This window comes from Cydia splendana, chromosome Z, assembly GCF_910591565.1.
Source record: "Cydia splendana chromosome Z, ilCydSple1.2, whole genome shotgun sequence".
In the NCBI taxonomy this organism is placed as follows: Eukaryota; Metazoa; Arthropoda; class Insecta; order Lepidoptera; family Tortricidae; genus Cydia; species Cydia splendana.
This window is the reverse complement of record NC_085987.1, coordinates 14936515-14961144: the sequence shown is the minus strand read 5'-3', so window position 1 is coordinate 14961144 and position 24630 is coordinate 14936515. Positions and strand designations below refer to the sequence as shown.

The following is a 24630-nucleotide window of genomic DNA, read 5'->3' as shown; positions in this document are numbered from 1 at the left end:
TTACTAAGGGGTCATCCATTAATTACGTCACACGAATTTCTAGGTTTTTTGACCCCTCCCCCCCCCTTGTCACATTTGGTCACATTTGGCAAACCCCTCCCCCCTAGTGTGAAGTCACATTTTTTCTACGAAATCGCCAAATCGAATTAAGTAAGTACCTAAGTATTATTAATATTTTATCAAAATATTTTTGACGATATAAATATTAGTAATTTTATAACCCAAAACTGCTTAGGAAAGAAAATTAAAAGAATAAAAACGATTATCGTTTTAAAAACTTGTTATTTAAATGTACAGCGAATAAAATAATTAAAAAAAAAATTCGGTTACTGATGAAGTTAAAGTGACATCACAAAGTTTGTGTCTCCCCCCTCCCCCATGTCACAATATGTCACATTTTCTTGACCCCCTCCCTCCCCCTAAACGTGTGACGTAATTAATGGATGACCCCTAAGTGATGTTAAAATAACTGAGCGATTCCTTTGTTTGATAGAGTGAACTCATTTCTGCGCTCAGATGAGTAGCTGTAACATGTACTCGCGTTGGATTCGATATTAGACGGCTTTAGTGTGGTGCACAGCTTACACGTGTTTGCCGATGTGATTGTGTGCAGTGGCAATGCACTCGTGTGGGTGAGTGCAGCAGTGTACATACACCGGGAGTGGGAGGAGGGCAGGAGGGGGCGATGCACGTGTAGCTGTGCCGCATCGGGGAAAACCCTGACACGGAGAGGAAGGCGGCGGGGTAGGGCTTCGTCAGTTGGTTAATGTTAATAGCAATAGCCGCTTTGTTACAGTCTTTGTTCTTTCTTTATAGAAAGCTTTCAAAATAGGGCCACAACGTTCGAAGGTGGAAGGAGTTATAGGCGTCGTAACGAACACATTATTGAAATACATATATACATTCGACTCTTTATCAAGTAGGTAACTATGTAGGTAAATTGTTACATGTATTAAAAGTTATGTCAAAGCCTTACGCTGAAAATAAAATAGTATGTAGGTGTCTCTTAACAAGTAATATTTAGTATGTTAATAAATATAAGGTGGGGATACATATTTATTATGAGATACCTACATATGTAATTCGGTGTATTTCGTTGCAGAATACTGGCCTTTAAACCGTTATATAATGTAAAGTGCCAAATATAGTATGTACTATAGTAGGTATAATAATCCAACGAAGTAAATTGTGTGGACGCCGTTCTATTTTAGTTCATTAGGTAAGGTAAGCTTAAGAAAAATCGTGATATGATTAAGAAAATGTCTACGAAGACCAACTTATGCTATTGGATTTTGGGTTCAAAATTAATTGTATCGATCGTTAATGTTAATCGGGCTGGTTTTCAGACGAAAGTGGAGGACCCGCGCGAAATGGCATTTTCATACAACAATCGTCCTCATTTTCCTCTCTGGATATTAACATTATTGAAAATATTTTGACACAATTTGTTGTATATCTACCATACCTATGTCCCTACGATTGATTTTTTTATAATTATTATTATTTTTAGAATTAGGAGCATTTAAAAATTTGTATGAACTCTGTTTTTCGCACCAATTTATACAAAAACACTACAATTTATACAAGTGTAGTCTGCACCGACGACCTATATTCACTAAGTAAATCCCGGGTTTATGAGAAATGCTCATCCGATGATTTGATGAACCAACAGAATATTTCACAACGGAAACTGCTAGCTACTAGAAAATATTGCGTATCAAGTCTGTAAGCAGTCTTGGTTTCCCCAAAACATATCTCAGCACCGGTTACATAAAGTTCAATATTGTCTACGCCGTCAAACCTACGTAAACGTGCCGGTATAATATGCCGGTTTGTTGTTTCGCCGTCTCTCTCGCTCTACCACCAACACAAAGATGATAATTATTGATTTGTTTTCATTGCGTCTCTCTTTTGCCTACAGGCCCGCATAAGCGGGTCTCACCAGTGTGACCTTCTAGTTATTTTGTTCACGTACGTTGTTTACGTGTCATCTCGTTCTAGAACTACGGAGCGAGTTGTTTGTGCGTTACAAGTAGGTAAGTACATAGAGCCGGCCAACGCGCCCGGTGCGCGTGTGTGTGAGACCCGTTGCTACGATTATTTCACTCTAGCGAACTCTCCTATTCCTTTTAACACATTCGAAAACTTGACGAATCAACCGTCAAAGACGTACACGTATGTCGTATAACAACTAACATTATGTACACAGTGGCTTGAAGTTGTTACCCGGATTTTCATTCCTTATAATTATAACTTAACTTGTTATAACAAAGGCATATCTCCTAGGAGTTCTTACGGCTTATAGGAAACGTTCGTATTCACTTAAAATTTGCTCATTTGCTTGAAAGGTACTTAAGTATCAATTCGATACTCCTTTCACTAACGTGTACCTGTAACGTGTAACTACCTAACTTAATTATCTAAATTATTTTAGTACCCCAGATACTTAAACCACACTTAGATTTCACCAATTTGTTAAATCGAATTGTTGGCGACTGGCTGGCGTGCGACCTCTTTTGTGCATACATATTATTTGTAAAACTCTATACTTTTTTATTCGTGTTCCATTTCAGTCAGTCAGTGTCACCGCGATATGTTCTAATATATCTTTGTGCTGTATTTTATTTATTAAAATAATCAATTTACAATACCTACGTCTTTGCATCATCTAATCATACAGTCCACCCATTAGCTATCACGAATTATCGCTTTAGTATTTGGGAATTAAAAACTGATCCTTGGCATATATTTTTTTATAATTAGTGCGAAGTACAATTCACAACTGACATCATCATAATAAGTACGTTAACTGCGCAGTAGCGAAAATGTAAATCATTGTTTTCATGACAAAATATTTTTACGCACGATTGAAATGTAGAATGAAAATGCTGTAATAGCTAATGGCTTTAGTTCCCCGTGTGGTAACTTGGTAAGTATTTAAGTATTGACCAGAGTAGGTATAGTAGAAGAGCCGGCCGCAAATTTTCTAACCGACTTGATACCACGATGAAATGCACAATGGTTTCCCATAAAAGTGATGCTAAGTCCGAATCCGATAGTCTGCCACGGCGGAACTTGCCGAAAGTACGAAAAAGAAGGCCACTTCCGGTGCGAAAAAAGGGGGCTGATTTACCCCATCTGATACCGAAATAATAGTTATGGCAGCAGTTCGAAATTTACATGGAGACACAGAAAAGCGAAGTCTGCCAGTATTTTTTTTTGCCGGAAGTGCTTGGCAGACGCTCTCAAAGGTGGCCACCGGGACCCCTAATTTAACCCATCTGATACCACCATGAAACCAATTCCAGTCTGTAGGTATGAACCCACATGTCAGGAATATATAAGTCTGCCAAGGCTTTTCCTGCCGAAACACCTTGGCAGACGAGATTATGTGAGCAAGGTAGCCATCGGTTAACCTACACTAACCCATCTGATACCACCATGAAGCCAATTCCAGTCGGTAGGTATGAACCCCCATTTTAGGAATATATAAGTCTGCCAAGGTTTTTCCTGCCGAAACACCTTGGCAGACGAGATTATAAGCAAGATGACCATCGGTTACCGTACACTAACCCATCTGATACCACGATGAAACCAATTCCAGTCGGTAGGTATAAACCCTCATTTCAGGAATCTATAAGTCTGCCAGGGCTTTTCCTGCCGAAACACCTTGGCAGACGAGATTATGTTAGCAAGGTGTATATCAGTTACCCTACATCAACCCATCTGATACCACCATGAAACCAATTCCAGTCGGTAGGTATGAACCCTCATTTCAGGAATATATAAGTCTGCCAAGGTGTTTCGGCAGGAAAAGCCTTGGCAGACTTATATATTCCTGAAATGAGGGTTCATACCTACCGACTGGAATTGGTTTCATGGTGGTATCAGATGGGTTAGTGTACGGTAACCGATGGTCATCTTGCTTATAATTTCGTCTGCCAAGGTGTTTCGGCAGGAATAACCTTGGCAGACTTATATATTTCTAAAATGGGGGTTCATACCTACCGACCGGAATTGGTTTCATGGTGGTATCAGATGGGTTAGTGTAGGTTAACCGATGGTTACCTTGCTCACATAATCTCGTCTGCCAAGGTGTTTCGGCAGGAAAAGCCTTGGCAGACTTATATATTCCTGACATGAGGGTTCATACCTTTTTTCTTTTTTTTGACGGAGTGGGAATGCGTTTATGCACGGTGTGTGGGACTCGCCGTTCCTTTCCCCTCTCCTGGCAAGAGAGGGGGAGAATTTGGCCCTACCCACTAAACCCACTCCGGCGTTTCACCCTCTCTGCCGTTCGTGAGGGCGCACTGGGATCGACTAGGATGACATTCCACCACGGCGCCCTCCGGCAGCCCCGGCTTATCGCCAGGGCCCCCTCACAATGGGGGAGGATCAGAAACGCTTGATCCCCCCCTCCTCCGGCGACGTGTATGGGGCCGTGCAATGCGGGTTCGGTACCCGCTGGCCCTACTGGGGCTCGAGGCGAGCATACGCTCATGAGGGTTCATACCTACCGACAGGAATTGGTTTCATGGTGGTATCAGATGGGTTAAATTAGGGGTCCCGGTGGCCACCTTTGAGAGCATCTGCCAAGCACTTCCGGCAAAAAAAATACTGGCAAACTTCTCTTTTCTGTGTCTACATGTAAATTTCTAACTGCTGCCATAACTATTATTTCGGTATCAGATGGGTTAAATCAGCCCCCTTTTTTCGCACCGGAAGTGGCCTTCTTTTTCGTACTTTCGGCAAGTTCCGCCGTGGCAGACTATCGGATTCGGACTTAGCATCACTTTTATGGGAAACCATTGTGCATTTCATCGTGGTATCAAGTCGGTTAGAAAATTTGCGGCCGGCTCTTCTACTAGTAGGTATATTTGGGTTGTTGGCGGCGAGAGGAGCGCGGAAGCGGGAGGCGAAGGCTCACGTGGTGGGTCACCGGTTCGCTTTTCATAACAAGCTTTTCTTGCCGCCCATGTTTACAAACAGACGCACTCGACGCCGGACGAAGTCAACAAATCTCCGTTATATTTCCGGTAGGCACTCAGTAAGAATAATGTCACCAACTTTATTTTATTACTTAGGTACCTACTGTAACTACTCGAAGATATTGGGTGACAGTGACATAGCGATTGGCTTGCCATTGAACACAAAGGATTTGTTTAGTGTCTGCATCCGTTTCGCGGCGCTCCACCGCGAGGAGCGAGATGCCAACACGCGCGTGCACCCCTGCCGCAGGGCGGTGCATGCAGGTCAGCGAACTCTTTCCATCCACCCCGATTAATCATTTATTTCTCAATTATTTAATTGACACGCTTTATTTATATGTAGATACATTCGTTTTGACCTAAATATATAGCATTTTAGCCTCACATGGCGCCGTCTAATTCTAACTTTGCTTATGAACTATTAATAAACGATAAGAATTGAACGGTTCGTAAAACATATTTGCTTTTCGTTTGTAAAGCGATATTCTGCAGTTAAAAGCTTCGATAAAGATAACTAATAATAATATACCGTGTATCTCTCAGGTGTCGAATTCTCTCCGATGCGTTTAACCCCTAATCAAAACATTCCCCTCCCAAGTTCCCATTCGCGACCCCTCCGCCGTTCCCCGCTACCCGCACCGCATGCCACCCTGGGATATACTTCTTATGCCACTACGATACGAATATTTAGTTTCAAAGTTAGACGTTTTGAATGAAGCGCTGAAAGACGACAGATCTTTTCCGAGTTTTTTAAGAGATATCCCCTAATATTTATAATAAAAAAATCGCGATTAGTTTCGACTGGAAGAAGAAATTTGTTTATGTATAAATGGGATTAAATGGGTTTTAAAGCTTGTTTCAGGCTTAGTTAAACTAATTAGGCTTGAGATTATATTTATTAGAAATATCATTAGTTTTTTGTCTGTTGACTAAAATAAAGGGGTGATTTGCAGATAGGTAGGTAGGTACTTAGTTATGACATGAGTTGGTGATTCAGCGGCGGTGAGACTCGGCCCGACCCGACGGCCGGCGCGGGCGCCGCTCTGGATTGGATGCCTACCGCCAGCCGCTTCTGGCTTTGGTCGCTGACCTCAACAGGTTCTGACTTGCTACAATTTCATGTGAATTTTACTTTTTTATCTCATAGGGTTGAGGAGCTGCAAAGAATCTTGCATCTCACATCCGTTTTGTATTTATTTTAACGTCGGGTCCTTGATTTCATAGAACGACAGTGGTGATTAAATAGAAAAAACAATGTCGTAATAGCCTAAATAATGCAACAGCCCCTAATGTCACCTGTAAAAGCAAGTTTAGTTCTGTATTGTTGTGTTTTTTAACACTTATTTATCCTTGTACCTATGTAAGTATTCATCAATATTTAAGATGCAATTATAATAAAAATCACTATAATTTAAAAAATCATTGGGATGCTTTCGTCTCAATCAAGTATTTGAATTTGTTAATTAGTAGGTGCATTCTGAAACTTAGTTGCAGAATATAATGTGTAGGAATTATGATGCGCCGTTTTCTAGAAGGTTTTTATATGGCAAATACTCTCGTGCGAGAACGTAAGTATTCTATACTAGTATTACGTTCTCGAGAACGACACAAGACTAGTCAGATTATCTAGGTACACCTACAGTTCGTGTGTCGATCTCTACATTGCTAGGTCAGTAAGCTAGCACAGTATCTACACCTGCCCAGTTGCTGGACCTGACGTGCCAGCGTGGACTCTACCAATAACCTCTCCCTGTTTAGTAGGTCGATCATTAAATGAGATTTATATATTAGATAAGCGGAAATTACTAGCTAAGTACAGTTATGCCTTTAATAATGATATAAATGTTGTTTGTTTTGTTTTGCAAATTTACCTTAGGTTAAGTATTGGGTAGGGAGTTTGATGAACCACGGGACTAGTCATTAGATATCGCGTGATGAGGCCGCCGCGCCCGCGCCGCTCTGTGCCGCGCCGCTGCAGCGGCGACGGGGATCGGCGCCGCATATTTGTCACTAGCGGTCACTTCTACGTACCTTTAATCGTTATAAAATAAAACATAATACTGGTTTTTAACTATTCGCACAGTTTGAAATAGGACCACAGCATAAACGTTTTATGGCTTAGATATTATGCTAAAACGATGCAATTATACGTCGCAATTAAAAAAGAACGTATCAGTAAATCAAAATTTTTGAAATAATTTAATAAGACTACTCAACAGACACATATTACAAATATTATAGTAATACCATAAAATTTTACTAAAGCACCTTTTACCGCCACCCCGCTGTGCTCTAAAATGTTTATTACGAATAGACTAAGCAGAAACAGGCAATCTGTGATCCTTGGAGGTGTAGAGAAGAGAGTAAACATTTGAACTGTCAAGAACGGCCAGTGCCCGGGACGCGGTGTCATTGCCCTGTCGATGCTGTTTAAAAAAAACGTTGCCTTTTATACGCAACCCAGCGCTTCGTACCGCTCGCTGCCACTACATAAACAAGCGCATATCAAGTCTCCTAGCAAAAGTAAATTTAAAAAATTATGACCTCCACTTATGTGGTAAACGCATGTTTATGTTTAATAAACTTTCATCATTGATATGTTTTGTTTTAATTAAGCTGATTAGTGAGTGGAAATTAGGATAATAGTAATAAATAAATAATTTAAAAGTGTTATTTGTACACTGAGGTGGTATTATTTTGACCATAACAAAACCATCGGTCCGCGATCAGCTATTGGAGCCTGGTCAATGTCTTCTTGGGCAGTGCTTTGACCGCGTCAAGGCCGTCAGGATAGGGTACGTGAACTTTGTGGCGACCGCATGCGAAATACCTAGTAACGACTTCCTTTGTTTTGTGCTCTATATAACAAAGAAAAACATTACATTCATTTATTTGTAATTATAATTGTGCAACACAAACAAATATGTACGTAGTTGGATAATGTTTGTTGTCAGTAGCATTAGGGTTAAGATAGAGGGAGCACCGTCATTGGGGCGTTGACCTGTAGAGTGAGACAGAGCGACAACAAAAATGAAGTTGGAGCGTACCCCGGAGGGGAGTCCGGGGCTCTAGCGTCGCCACGGACCGGCGGTTCCACGCGGGGCTCCTCTACGCATAAACAACAACGGGAGCCTGACGCTAAGGTCTTTATAGTCCTATACTATACGTGTTACTATGACGCAGTTCGCTTACACTGGAACACTTTGTTCGGAACTTGCATAATATGACTCTCAAGAGCTTGCGCATAAAAAACAATTACTAAGTTCAATCGATGATAAACCCAAGTATTTTACTACGTTGAGAACGTACAATTAAACATTTGTTGCAACGGTTGAGTGCAACGCAATAGCTTTATTGACATTATGATTATTATGTATGTAGTTATAATTAATATGATATATACATAACTCTAAATATAAATGGATTCGTCTTCATAAATTACAGAAGTTTAAAAATACATATACCTACATACATATATATTTTAAATGATAAAGTTGATATGCAAATACATACATAGGTATTCTTACTTAAATAGGTACACACGCGTCTGGTAACGAGTTTATTGAATCGTTGCATCTGGGTCGTCAGGCGAATGGGTGTAACCTACCTATTTTCTTGATTGCATAACGCCATCCACACTAAAGGCGACTTTGAAATAAGGCCCTGGCACTTCGGCTGGCCCATCTTCGGCAAAAATACTTTGAGTACCTACTTATTTTGATAAGCAGGTTGGAGAAATAAATATGTACAAAGATTTTTTAATGTCGATTCAGTTTTCGCCAATTTTTAAAAATAAGAGGAGCTATGGGGCGTCTTGATGTCTACAGCTCACAGAGGTACTAATAGTAATGTTAATAGACAAATCGGTGAGAATACAGTTTTATAGACGTCACACCAATGCTTAAAAATACTACGAGTCTACATCTGGTATTGCCCTACCTAAGAGTGCATACAATGATACAATATTACGCTGTTTATAATAAACGTAGTTCGTTAAATAACAAGAGTATAATGGCACGTTCTACTAGTGCTATATAGATCTATTATCACGGCATGATAATGTGAAGCGTTGTAAATTGACGGGTAATTGCTTGACAAAAGCGTGTGTCGGGCTCCGTGCGCATGCTCGGGCGCGGCGCGGCGCGGGCGCAGCTAACGACCGCGCAGCGCACGAGTGCACCCGGCCCGGCACCCGCCCGGGTTACCCACCACGCACACCGGAAACTCACTTCGTACCCCATACATTAGCAGCCATACTAGTTCAACACAGGTCATTGCTTAGAAATTTTAATTATTTGGAAATGTACAGTCAGCTGCAGAGAAAAGGTACCCCCCTGCATAGAAATTTGTAAGCAAAGGTGCTAAGCTAAATAGTATCTACTACTGCTCTTTGGCACGATCCGTAACCACATACCATTATGCTCTCTAGGTTAGGCCTTTCATTATGTCAAAAATTGTTTAAGTAAATAAATGAAATGACAAAAAGGATGTCTGGGTACAGGGTAGCTAGCGATACGTTCGTCAAATCCATGAGAAACCCAAAAGACAATGTTTTAGTACAGTCACGAAGGCATACTAATTAACCTTGATAAGAAATTTACGTGATATATTTAATTTGTAACTAATGCGATTGCTTTCTTTGAAACTACGCTATTACAGATACAATATTTTTATTCGATTTCAATTACATAATTAGAATAAAGCTATACCTCTATCATAAAGCGGGAATAGTGAGTTTCAAAACGCCTTTGTAGAGTTAGACCAAGAAAACTCTGCAACTATTTTGATAGCACACGCAGTGCAAGTGTTATTTTAAACGTCAAACTTCTATGAGATTAATTGTGATATTATTGACAGCTGCAGGTTTCTTAAATATCTATAAGCTTATGCAAGCCGCTGTGTGTGTGCCCACTCTGGTTTACGGATTGATCGTACCGTAAAGTGTGCATGCGCCGCCACAAGCAAACATTCATGCGAGGCGAGCGTGACGCGCGCGACTCGTTGTGCGGCACGTTGGTCTGTGTTGTGCGGGTGCCATTTATGTACACTCCTAACTGTTTACCGAGCGGGGAGCGATCAGCGCGACTCTACTATACCGCAATGTCTTCCGCGTTTTAATATAGAACGCGATGCGAAGGCCGTGCTATTATTTGTGCGCGGTTCTAATCTAACGACCAACAAACAGCTCACGCACTTGACAAACATGTCACCGGAAATATTACAATTATTTGAATGTGCTTATCGCATTCAATACTGACGAAGCTTCTATGATTACTGAAATTGATAAGAAGTAATAATTTTTTTGTCCTGATCCTATTCTAGTTTATAAACTTCCTACGACTTTGTTTGTCCCCATAACCGTTATATTACAAGATTGATTATTTAGCGAACACTGAATAACAATTAGAAGTATGTATTACATTACTTTAGTTATTTAAACTTTTTTTTTTATAATATTATTACCTTTATTTAAATTGAAATAATATCGATTTTGCCTATGAATGATATCAAAAGTATAAACGAAAAAAAATTTAAACGAACACATTCATTAAATAATTGCGCTTTTAAATAAAAATACTTACTTGGCAAGCAAATTATAATAAAATATAATAAAACTAAATTAGGTACATGAACACTGATCGTAACAAAAAAAACTCATAAAATATGAAATACCGGGTCTACGAGTAGCAATTAGTTGTTCAATATTTTGTCTTATGGAACAACATGCTATTGTACATACAATGTGCGTATAATATATTATCATGAACGCAGTGGCCTAGCCCGGCTCCGTCATCTAGCCGATTGTGTATAACTGTAGAGTCGAATAGAATTTAGGAATAATCCACACATTTTAGTAGGTACATGCCGCAGTGAAGGGGTAAAATGCGAGTGGTTTGAACTTGTTAATCAGAAGTGATTAATGGCTGCGACACGGTATTTAAGTTACGGTTTAAGTAATAAATATAAACATAACATAAAAAGACGACATACATGTTAACAAAGGGAGAACGTAAAAATAGACACATATAGCATTTTGTTACTACATATTAAGTACTACAAACCGATTTGAAACGCTCTTTATAGCAATCGGTTTTTAATTTCATTTAGGACCAACATTACCACCGTTTTCGAGCGACAAAAAACGGGACAAAGTACAGTTGAGCAGGAAATCAGCAAAACAAACAGTGATAATAAGTGTTTTCGGCCTTAAACAACAGATCTGATTAAGCCGACAATTAGTGACGAAGGCCGCGAGGTTTAGGACGCGAACGCGGAAGCACCTCGACGCTTCGGTAAATAACAATTGGCGTATTTTATCAGCGATACGAGATAACGTAAGAATGACCTTCAACTAAACAAAACGGCACGCAGTGAGCTGCTGCCACGGAGCTCGTGCTGTGACGCGTTGTGTTATTCCAACGTTGTCAACATAGGACCTTGCTCGCTGATAAAACGCTAAGACGTCATGCTATACTTTTATTGCTACATGGATATGATATAGGTAGGTATATTACAAATGTGACTATTACAATGTGAGCGTGCGTTATCTACCTTAAATTAATTTCGTATCGTATCAGAATTTTTACAAAAGTATCTGGGGGCACGGTAGTGCCCCCGCCAAGACGAGCAAAGCGAAGCGCAAGGGCACTACCTACCTTTTCTCGAAGCGCTTCGTCGTTGTTTTGAACCCTCATAACTTGGGTTTTGATTTCATTTATTATTATTTTCAGCAGCTCATGTAAGCGGTCAACGTCACGCGTTTCCCACCGATTTGAAATGCAGCCGGGACTGTCGGGAGGCGTTACGTAACCTACCAAGTCTACAAACTACCGAGTCATGTACCTACCTACAGGGTATTTAACATGTAGGCAAATATATTGATCAGTCTGTATGCGAAAAAATATAAGCGTATGGCATACCTACGTTGAAACAGTTACATGTTTATACACGTATTTAGTGACAATGGTATTGTTAACATGAGAAAACAATGACCGATTATGCCGGTTGACAGAAGTACGAGTAGCTAGTGTTAAGCAAACTAGGCTAGAATTTAAGATAATACAATAACATAATATTATTTCTGTGTGATCCCATCATGCGATTAACGTTTTTAGGGTTCGATTCTTCCGTACCAAAAAGGTACAAAAGGTGGTGCGACTCTGTCCGTCCGACTGTCACATCGCTAAACATCTCCAGAACTTCTTAAGCTATCGATTTGAAATTTTGAATAGTCTTGAACAACGCTAACCCAAACACATCGAAAGTATTATTTTTATTTTGATTAACTATGGAAAATGACTAATAAGTAATATTAAAAGGGGGCAAAACACGAAAACGATCTGATACCTACCTAAACATTCAATGTTAAAATACCATATCCTCCTCCCCTTATCCCCGAAGTTGACCAATGAAAAATTATATTTTTAATATTTTTTTTACGTAAGATTATCATTACATGAGATGGTTGAAAGGTTGTACGGAACGGAATTATACGAATTCGCACTAGTTTTTTAATAAGAGTAGATATAAAATGAACTTATTAATGAATGGGAACCAAGGTTAGCCTTCGAGTAGACATTTATTTAGTTGTGGAACCTGGATTACCGGTAAAAGTAAAGTATACAATAAATAAGTATATTATACCTAAGTAAACTATATTTACAATCAATAATCTTTTAAGTGCAAGTGTGATGCAGTACGTGCATGTGTTTCAAGCCCGCAGCTGTAGCGAGCGAGCGAGCGCATTTACTTTATTACTATGGCGATTTATTACATTACTCGTACCGAGGTTACACGTGCAGGCGCGCATAATGCAACTCGTGCAACTAACTACCTACCTATTATTTTACTTTTTTAATTCGATAAGAAAACTTATGAGAGTTTAGAATCGGTGTTGACGTGATGTTTTAGAAATGTAGGTACTATGTCGTGGCATATCATTTACTTATTTACAAACTTCTATTACTTACGAATCTTACGACGCATGTTTGTTCAAGTCAATTCTTGAAAGCAAGATATGGACCTAATGAAGCAGTTTCCGATTTTTGATTGAGCTATAAGTAATCTAGCTTGCTGACTTAAATTCGATAATTGTTATGGCACCATTTAGATGGTTTGACAATTGAGAACGAAGGTGGCAGTAGGAGCTCTGTAATAGTATAACAACTCTACCTCATTCTATTTAAATAATTAGGGTCGGCTTGATAATATTAATGAATGACTGTCTAACTAAGACAAATAAATACATACACTTTGAAAGTGTATCCAAAATGCAATTAATGAAAAATACTTTTATATTTTGAGTTAAATTCAGAAATGAACAAAACTTTTATAGACGAGTCGCGATGGACGGAGAAGGGCTAAGTGGATGCTAGATCAGTTGGAGCGCTTACGCAAGGGCAAGCGCGGGCGCGGGCGAGTTGGCGAAGCAAGTGCGCGTGATGTAACTAACGCTCTATACTACCTACATCGTTACGATAGAACCGACGACGTCAGCGCCGCGCCGCGCCGGTGGGCGGTGCCGGCTGCGGCTGCGGCGTCCCGGCTTCTTTGCTCTGATAAATGCAACTGCCCGTGCGTAACACATTATGACGAAGACCGATAACTTTTATCAATTTGTATTCATTTAAACCTACATATTAGTATTGTTTTGTTTAAAAGTAGGTACATAAAGCGGAACATAGTCGACTTTATTCATTCCGACAGCCGCAGGCTAGAGGGAATTAAGGACTCGAGTTTACAATATTCTTACCCCGGAGTTACACACAATGTTTTTCATCCATCACACTTGCGAAGAAAAACCTAATTTTTAAGGGAAATAACTATTTAATACGGTGACATTTCAAACATTTGTCCTCCATATTGTAATTTCTTGACAGGTTAGGCATCGCAGGCACAGACCATTCAGGCACGATTAAATTTTGTGTAAGTAAAAAAAATACGAATGCCCGAAAGGAGAAGTGTCTTCCCACTGCCAAAATATTAAATTATGTATAAACGTCAGTATTCAGTATTTTGAAAGGAAAACTCTCTTATACCTAGACTTAAACAAATTATTTTACTTATAATAACCGTATATTACTTATAACTTGTAATTATGCTTGCTTGGTTCGTGTGAATTAGTGACATAACAAAAAAGGAGTTATAGCTTTCGAGCAAGTGTGATGAAAAAGAAGTAGGGCTTGGTTTTGAATTATCGTGGTAGAAGGAGATAGTAGTGGCCGATACAATGAGTGGTATTTAGTTCTCGGAAAGGAACAGCACCGTAATGACAGAGCCGCAGGGAGGCGGGCCGCTCGCACGCTCGCTGCTCGGGCAAGGCGCGCGCCTTCCGCCGTTCGACGCCGGCACCGCTGGACTAACTGCGCGACCTTACTACACTTTTCCATCGAACAAAGCGTCTCACAAGAATTATTAAGTATGCCATTAGTTTTTAACCGACTTCAATTTCATAGAAGGAGGAGGTTCTGTATTCGGTTGTGGCTATTTTTTTTTTCTATGTACGTTCACCGATTACTCCGACATCCGTAGTCCCATTTGAGTAATTCTTTTTGTGTTTGAAAGGAGCTACCTCCGAGTTGGTCCCATTTTAATTTGGTTCTGTTCTGATGATGGGATCCATGAGGAATTGAGGGAACTCCTCAATTTTTAAAGGCACATGCCTGGTGTTTTGGGCGTTTTCTTAAGCAACTCGAGCATTTTCTCCCGAAAACCACCAATTTGATGAAGTAGACCTGATGATGATGATTTCTTTAAATGTAAGTATGTTCAGCGATTACTCCGGCACCTGTGATCCGATTTGAGTAATTCTTTTTTTTGTTTGGAAGAAGTTACCTCCAAGGTGTTTTCGTATTATTTTTGGTTCTGGTCTGATGATGGAATCCATGAGGGATTGAGGGAACTCCTCAATTTTTAAAGGCACGTGTTAAGTGGTTTCGGGGTTTCCTAAAGTAACTCGAGCATTTGCTTCCGAAAACCACCAATTTGATGTACTGCAACTGTAGCCTTACCACGAGTTTGACATTGACATATTCGCTAACGTCTTATGCATCTAAATGTAACTTTTTATGCATCTCGCTCACACTAAGGTTAGTACGAGCGAGATGCATAGGAAGTAAGTTACACACATATCAATATATCAATGTCAAACTCGTGGTAAGCCGGTAAGGCTACTGATCGGGGGTTAGGGTTAGGAGTTAAGGGGTCAGGGATTAAGGGGTCGAGGAATGGCGGTTGAAGGGTTGCTGGTTCAGGATCGAGGGGTTCCTGGATCAGGGGTTGATGTGCTGTGAGGTTGAGTGATCGGGGGGCTGAGGGATTGGGTCAGTGGCGGGGCGGGCGGATGGATTTAGTAACCAGGAATTATAATTTCCCAGACGGACGCGAGAAAATTCCTGATTACATATTTGGGTCATTCCATCGTTTCGGGTGTTACACTTGAACTCTTAAAATAAGGTTTTATTCGATATTGTAACAGGAACTAGGAGGTTATAACTATTGATTCATCTACTACTTTGATAATATTTTCTTTTCCTGTACACACATAATTAAAGTATAAGAGCAATAACGAGAGAATCACTAAAAAGTAGCTGTTTCGGGCGTTACGGGAATTGGCCTACACCTTCTGACCATCAGTACCAAAATACATAATTTAGCGAATTTTGTCAAGGAACCTCCAGTTTTATTTATGTCAAGTAATAATAGTTAGTATAGTCTACTGAAACACTGAAGTAACACTTAGTATCACTTTTCAATTAATTTTAATAAAATAAATTACCTGTTTCGGGTGTTACTCATGGTTCGTTTCGGGTGTTACGAGTACGAAATTAAGACAGATTTATACGAAATTATGGCTCATTTTATTGAAATTATTGTCTTTTTAATAAATTCGATTAAAAACATAAGTAATAAATGCTGAATTATTATAAAATACATTAATCTTAACAATAAAAACTGTTTCTCGAAAATATCATAATTATTTTTCTTTCGATGCGAATATTACCGAAAATATTCACTTAATCAAAAAATGGTTGATGGTGACACCTATTCATTTTGAAAGATCTATCCAACGACACCCCACATCACAGGATTAAAGTCGCAAAAAAATTAAAAATATTTTGTACAGGAGCAAACCTAAAAAAAATTTTTTTTGTAATTTTTGTGCTACTACTTTGTCGCCATGATTGATGTATGTATCCATGACAAATTGCAGCTTTCTAGCACTAACCATCACGGAGAAAAGCCGGGGACGGACAGGCGGACGATCAACACGTTTCGGGTGTTACACAACTTCAAACTTTAAAACATACGACTAAAGCAGACGCTAAAACAACAACTATTACACATTTGTATAGGTTCACATCATAGCCTTTCTTTGGCAAAACATGTTTGGCTATAGTTAATTACGGGAAAAGTTACACATACTTTTATCTCTTTTTCGTTTCGGGTGTTACTTTGAGACCACAGTCTAGAATACTCTTCTAAAAACCGATTAATCCATGCTTTTTAATATTTTTAAAGACAAATTATAAAATTACGATATTTTACCTGAAATAACTGCGGGAAATTTGTAACAGTTTACAGTTACTTTCTTTTTAATTAGTCTTGCCAATATCGCTGTATAAAATTAGTTTTACACCTATCATTTAAACGTTGCGATCAAGTACATGAAAAACATGTAAAATTGTTTTTTTTTTTCGGTTTTTTTTTCTGGCATGAAGGTTTGGTATGTTTTCTATGGAAATAGGTTAGTGTTGACTTCTTAAACTAATTTTCATTTTTGAACCCTTGGTAGCGTTTATTATGGAATGACCCATTTACTAAAGTAATAGGTACACGTAATTAGTGTTAAACATGATCTTGTTTTTCATTCATGCTTCGCGCTCTTAACAATGCGTTAAAACTAAAAATGGTAAAATAAAAACGTTTTACAAAAAAAATGAAACCGACTTCAAAAAGGATGAAATAAAATATTATCCTTTTTTATGTCTATGCGTTACCAACTGATATGTTTGAAGTCGGTGCCAAGCCAAGTTGTAACAATACCAGTCAAAAATAATCAGTTTTATGGCTATAAATCCCATTAGAACTGTACTAATAACTTTTATAAATGTGTAAAGAATTCTGTCTGCCTCTTTGTCGCCTTTTCATGGCTAAACAACTGAACCGCTTTAGGTGAAATTTGGCAAGAAGGTAAATTCCTTTAATTGTTTTATATTTTGAAATGTAGTCCTCTGGATAAGGGACGGGAAATAACTCAGTCCCAATCCCACACTTGCGTGCTATAGACTGTTCGAGCATTAGTAAGAAATGCTTTTTAAAAAATACGACGGCAAAAAAATGCATTTATATTTACACTAATGTGCCGACAAACATGGTACGGACTGCTCCAAGAAGGTTTGATCGTGTGTTCTGAGGTGTGTTCTTAGGTCCAGTCGACGTCAATGATATGTTTACACTTTTGTAATAAGGCGAAAAGTGTAAACATATTTTTAACGTCGACTGTACCTTCAGAAAGTACGTTCATTGTCGTCGTGTAAGGCAATCCAACGTAGGTAAATCCTTATCGAATCGCACCAGTCATGGCATGCTTCAAAATTTGGCTTGGCACCGACTTCAAACATATCAGTTGGTAACGCATAGACATAAAAAAGGATAATATTTTATTTCATCCTTTTTGAAGTCGGTTTCATTTTTTTTGTAAAAAGTTTTTATACATCAAGGTGATGAATTTATAAACCAGTAATCGTAATTCGACTGCCCATTTATCAACTCGTGTAACTGGTAGTCAACACTGCAACTGCATTCATTTTAGTAATCGAATAAAATCTAAAAGAAAAAGATTCGAAACTTCACTGGTACTCGTAACTGCATGTTAAACGTCTTAGGAATTAGTATTCAAGTTTTAGTATATGTAAATGCATTGCCCGTACAAGTGACGGAGACCTTGGGAGTTTGTTATATCTAGATGTCTAACTAAACAAAGTCTGCGTTCATGACTTGACTAAGTGAGATATTGCTACAATGAGAACGTGACTTATGCACTTTTAAGTATATATGTATCCTTAGTATTACGTAAAGTAGTATAATAGTGTAGTGTTGCGATGGTGGCAGATGAGCGGGCACCGAGCAGGGCTGGGCAATAGGCGAGGGCGCCAGTGCCGGTGCACGGTGGCACGCAAGTGGTGCTGGAACAGGTTCCGCGCGGATCACATGTGGCGGGTCGGTGACCTCGCCCACGGTAATCCGGGACGGCCAGTGTCGTTGGCCAGTTTTGCTAACCGGACTACTTCAAATACGTTAACACTTAACACGTCCTTATTTTTAAAATCCAGATACGTGCTTTATTACCCTGTACCACAGCTACCTCGCAAAACGATGAGGCGTTAATTAATATTGTAACGCTTGGTAGTGTAAGATTGTCTCGTGGAAATTATCATCGAGCATATAAAACTTGAGTCAATGATACATTTTTGCACAGGCGCGGCGTCAGTGCGTCTGGGTTATGCCATTGTACTACTACATACTCGTATTGCTTCACCAATAATAGCCAGCAGTGTTCTGCGTGGGCGCTACTCGTTACAATATTTACGATAGGTACATTCCATTAGCAACAGCACAAACACAAATACCGTTTTATTAAATGACGGAATCCGGAACACAATTATCGTTCATTAAATAATCATAATTAAATAACTATTAAGTAATTGATCAATGCTTTTGCAATCTTAAATTTCCGCGAAGTGGCTACTTCTCACTGTTGATGTAGTTTAGTTTATTTGCAAGAACTAATTATTGATTAATTCAATCGACGACCGGTCGGGCCTAGTGGGTAGTAACTGACCCTGCCTATGAAGCCGTTGGTCATGGGTTCGAATGTCGGTAAGGGCATTTATTTGTGTGATGAACACTGATATTTATTTGTGAGTCATGGGTGTTTTATATGTATGTATATATATTATACATATAAGTATATATTTATCTATATACGTATGTATATCGTCGCCTAGTACTCATAGTACAAGCTTTGCTTATTTTCGGTCTAGGTCGATCTGTGAAAGATTGTCCTATTTATTACTTAAGCAAAAAACGCCTTAATTATCAATGATGCTGTACCTTTCTTAATAAAAAGGTAAGTAACTTATACAGATTATACATATTATGAATAAGGCGATAATTGTTAAAAGCATGTAATTTGAAACGTTGTTTATCGACAACCGGCGTTTAGCCTGAAAACGTGACATTTACTACGAGAAAAGATAAACGATATTCGTTGCGTAATTTGATGCGCTGTATGAAGCCTACGTTCCGGCCTGCCCACCGCCGCTCTTGGCCCGCTCCGCGCGCGTGGGCCCGTCCTCGAGCATACTCGCCCGGTTAACAAATATAAATAACTGCTGACTGTACTGTAATCTTACGTAAAATTGCAGCCAAGCTAAAATTAACACTCTTGACGTTACACTCTGAAAATAATCTTTCCCTGTACTTGTATTGTAAGACTTTATTACTTGCCAAATTTCATAGTTGTAGGTCAACGGGAGTCAATTTCATAGTTCTGTCAAGAGTGAAACGAAGAAGAAGGTCAACGGGAAGTAGGTATTAAGGCCCTATGAATTTTGATTCCCTCGCGAGTGTCGAAATATTTATACGGTTTTTGCGGCATAAATGGCCGTATCTGTTATTTACTTAAAAGGTTTCATTTTTTCACAGCTTCAAGGGACTGTAGACCTGAGTATATATGGTTTTAAGTTCAACTCGATACCTCCACGTGTTCCGGAGATAAAGGGTCTTGAGAAACAATTTTAACAGCAGGTGTCAGGAAGGGTCGAAAGGGGGTGGAAAAAGTAACAGTCTTACGTAATAAAACCAGCGACTAAAACCGGTCCAATATTTATTACGTAAGCCTGTAGATTTATTGTAGTTATGGAGATCATAAAATACGTTAACGATTGTTTAGCAGCACAATTGCATAATAGCGCTGCGGCTTCAGCCTTGACATTGTGCCGCCGTATAGAACTAGGTGCACATGCATCACTGTAAACTCGGCGGCGCGACACGTGTATCCTAAACATTCATTCCCTCATAATCACTCTGCATTTTACACCATTTATATGTATCAAAATATAACACTTAGTACCTACTTTACTTACCAAACTATGCTACTTTCTACTAGCGAGCAACTACGGCGGAAGTTGCTCACGAATTGCTCACGAACCCTCCAAGTTAAATTGTAGGACTAATATAGTTTGAGAGCGCAAAAAGTGCATTTCATCTTAAATGCTCTAGTTATCTAGTAAATAAGTGATCTATAATTGTAAATCATATATGTACAATGTCATGTTGTTTCCATACAATGTGACGCTGTACGCAGCTTAGGTACATACAATTATGCTAAACGAAAGTCGGCAAAAGTAATCTTCTGGTAAACAATATGCTGCAAAATGTATTGTATGCGTAGTAATAGTAATGCCAAGTAATAGTTATGCAAAATTATCGTTCGACTAAAAGTGTTTCTACGATACCTACATGTTATGCGAAGTGTATTTCTGACAAACAACATTATGCCAGTAGAGGGTAACCAAAATACTAGTTATTGACCAGTACCATGCTTTTAAGAAACAAACTGTACTTAGTTTACAGTTTATATAAACTCGATACTAAATATTTGCCTATATCCAGTAGTTCAGGAGTATAATATATGTATAGCGAATAATCAGACAATATCTGGGAGAACATAAAAACTCAAAAATGAGTGTTTTTCCAGAGATAAGACCTAGATAGATCCATTTTTCGCCCCCGAAAACCCCCATATAGCAAATTTCATCGAAATTTTTAGAGCCGTTTCCGAGATCACCGAAATATATAAATACACACTGACTTAATATTAGAAATAGACACACAGAGCGGAACAAAAACGTCAACAATATGTGGGTCAGAATGACATTAGCGGAAAATTTGCATTGATGATAAAAACGCTTACGTAAATTTTGAGTCAAGATAAATATTTTGTACGGAAAAGAACTTACTGTCGTAAGCATTAAGTGTCAAATTTGTAAACATTAGTACCAACACTGTTAAAACTTTTAAGTCCGATGGCACTAAACGTAACGTCACCATTGTATTTACGTCAAACAACGTCAAACGAGAATAATGAACGAATAGAGTCCCTTTGGTACATTTTAATAGGTATTACTGTACAGAAAAATCAAAGTAATAAATGAAACAAATTGAATTTGATCGGGAGTTCAAATAAAATTAATTCATGGTAACAACCCTTGTAAGTTATCATAAAACAAATTTATTTTTAATAAGTAAGCATTCGTCTTTAAATACTATTTTCCTTGAAATAAATTCAACTTATTAAATAACTGTGTATTTTAGATCTACATAATACTCTTCGCGCTTTAGTTCTTTGCAATATAGTGCACGGGGACATTTAGGTCGCTACTGGTACTGATTGGTTATGGTCTTTATCAAAAAATCCTGTGGTTGTCACTGTGTTCAGACAGGTTTAGCATTTACAGTTAGTCGATGACCTTATTGGTCGTGTATATGTCGGAAACAAGGAAATGGGCTGAACACACAAGTGCCGTTTTGCCTTTGTTTAAAACTGCATCACCCCTATCTCTTGCTATAATAGCAGTCCACTCTGCACGTCGCATAGGTTTTCTTGGAAATCTTGAATTTAAACATAATATGTGACGTTCCACGGGAAAAGGTACCTTATGAGGGTTTCTAGTTTCGGAGATATGAAATGTTTTGTAAAGAGGTGAAAAAATGCTCAATTTTTTTTTATTGTGTGATCTGAAACCTTAATGCGTAACGTTTGTTTACCTGTTTTTATTTTTGTTATAAGTTAGTTATAAGCCTAGTAATGTCGTCTCAGAGTTTAGTAGAAAAGGTACCTTATGGAAAAAAGATTGAAAATTCCCAAAAAAACTAGTCAATACGGGAAAAGAAGTTTGGTAGAGAACTGTATTAGCATTCTGCAAAACTAATTTGATAATTTCAGTTCTGGTTGGGGCGCCTCGCAAATATTATAACCGTACATCGACCGACATTACAAATCCAAGTAGCCTGCTATTATACCAAAGTTACTCTCGTCAAGTCTTTCTTAACTAGAATAATCTTCATTTGGTTTGGTCGCATGCAGTAAATCAGCCATTGGTTGGTGCTGAAAAATGCTAATATCCGACGCATTACCTTATGGAATATCTGAGGTCATTGAACCTCAATGCCGCTTATCTTCAATAGCAACCGAAATATATTATTGATAGGAAATAGACGATTTATACCATCTTAACCCCAAAATATTATTAGTTTATCCTAACTGTTCCATCATCATCATGCCTCATCATGTAACTTAATCACAAGGTACCTTTTCATTACATACAAATTATTGGTCTTTTTTAAGATTATTATGACGAAGAACTAATTAAATTTGGGGCAGTTTAATGTAAATTAATATTTTCTATTCATAAAAGATAAACTGTAATATGATTGATATTTTGTAGTGATGTATTATAAATTTATTTCCATAAGGTACCTTTTCGTAAATGTATGGAGCAAATACTGTTATTGTTATGTAAGTTTAAAGTGGCATAAGGGGTTTAATATAGTATTTAGTTGCGGTTTTAGGATTTATTTCATTTGAATGACAGAATTTCTTTCATATGTGCTCAGAAAAATTGATTGTGTGTCACATTAAAAGTAAAAATATTCAATTTTGTGATTTTATATGAAAAAGTCAGAAAATACATTTTCACCTCTAAATCGGTATTGTTTTTTGCTTAAACTGTCTGTCAGTGTCGTTTTCTAATAGATAAAATTTAAATCTTGAGAGCTCATTGCAATCAATCGTGAAAATTAAATAAAACTTTATTTTCAAGAGATTGGTTAGTATACACATAAATCAGTCGATATCAAAAGTTTCTATTTGCATTACAGAACAAGTCGCAATATTTTTTTAATCTCAGATATATAAGGTATTATTATTTGTAGTCAACTATGTAACTTACTTCAGGAACATAGTTTTTTAGGCGGCTAAACTTAAAACTTCTCTATCGTAAAGTTGCTCATTTCACAACATTATTTTCAAAAAATCATATCTCTGTAACTACGCAACCTAGAAGGTTGATCTTTTGTGTTATCGATAGCTTATTTATTGTAGATTACTGGGGTATGCATAACTCCATACCCGCCATAAGGTACCTTTGACCGTGGGACGTCACATATTATATGTTACGAATTCCATATAAAAATAAAAAAGTATTAACCTCACATCGACTCATTAGATTTTTGTTCCTTCACATCCCTTCTTTGGTACTAACAAAATAATTTATTCAAAACCATGAAATTACCACCAGATTACATAAATTATGTAATGCTATCCAAAGCACTAACCGAAAGAAATACATTCCATGCTTTTTCCTTGTTTTATCATTGTTATTTTTGCATATTTTTACGACTTTGTTGACAACTTCACATTTGAGCGGTCCATACAAGACTAAACGAAAAAGTAACGCGTGATCTGTTTTAACGTTACTTTTGCGGGGCCATTTTTTGCGGCTGATTGGGTATCCAGTTCTTATTCTATATCAATGTAAATACACATATGTATAGTATATATACAAGAATTGCTCGTTGAAAAGATATATTGGCTCCTCTACACGATGGGCCAACGCCAGCCACTCCAAGGAACGCATTTATGCGTTAGAGGGAGCAAGTGATATTGCTATCTCATTCTACCGCATGGCTGCGTCCCTTGGAGTGGCCGGCGTTGGCCCATCGTGTAGAAGAGCCATAAGATACGCGGTTTGGAAGTTGGAAGTGGTTCATAACTATGATAAGCAGGTATTGATTGGCTTTTAAGAAATCGCGTTATAGCGCTGTAAACACAATAAAATACAATGTCGACTTACCTTTAAACACATTTTAATACTATATAGTTTGGACTGTTTGTGCCATAGTCCTATTTGCAAACATGTGAAAAACTAGTAGATACATAATACAATTATATTATATTCGCGTAGCAGTTACGACGTAGGTACAGGTCGCTATGCAATATGGAGTATGGTTAAAAGTTAAAAAGTACATTTCGCTGAGCAATAATATTTATAATTACAAAGTGATGTTCCAATGTATGGCTTCGATGAACCATCACTTTGTAACGTTTTACCTACAATATTTTGATGGCTATTGAGGTTAAAATAAAACTTAGCAGTATCTAACTTCTATTGGTGCAAGTGGAATCCATCCGTAGGTACTACAGTTGTCCGTAGCATATGGATCATTAAGGTATATGATCGTAATTGATTAAGCCCAAACAAAAAATGTATACGAACTAATTTCTACAGATTTCATTCACTATAGGGTGCTAAAAACCTCAGCCCTACGGCGGGAGTGACAACGATTAAGGAAAGTTTTTGTGGTTCAAATTAAACTTTTTTTTAATTCTTACATTACAGTTTTTTGTATAATTACTTGTTGTTGTTAAAAGGTACCCAGTTACCTACTTTATTTAAACAAAATATGTAAGTTAATCTTAGCATGCCATGAAAATAATTATGAAAGACATCGATTCGCAAAACTTTGCAAAGCAGTACTAAGTAGTAGAACTGAAAAGACAAGCGCGCGATATACA

At 38.1% G+C, this 24630-nt stretch overlaps 1 protein-coding gene across 1 annotated transcript in view; it reads right to left on the bottom strand.

Annotated features, from left to right (window-relative positions):
* LOC134804425 (zinc finger protein 704) overlaps positions 1-24630 on the bottom strand; it is a 71472-nt gene that overhangs the window by 10098 nt on the left and 36744 nt on the right. The window lies entirely within an intron of this gene.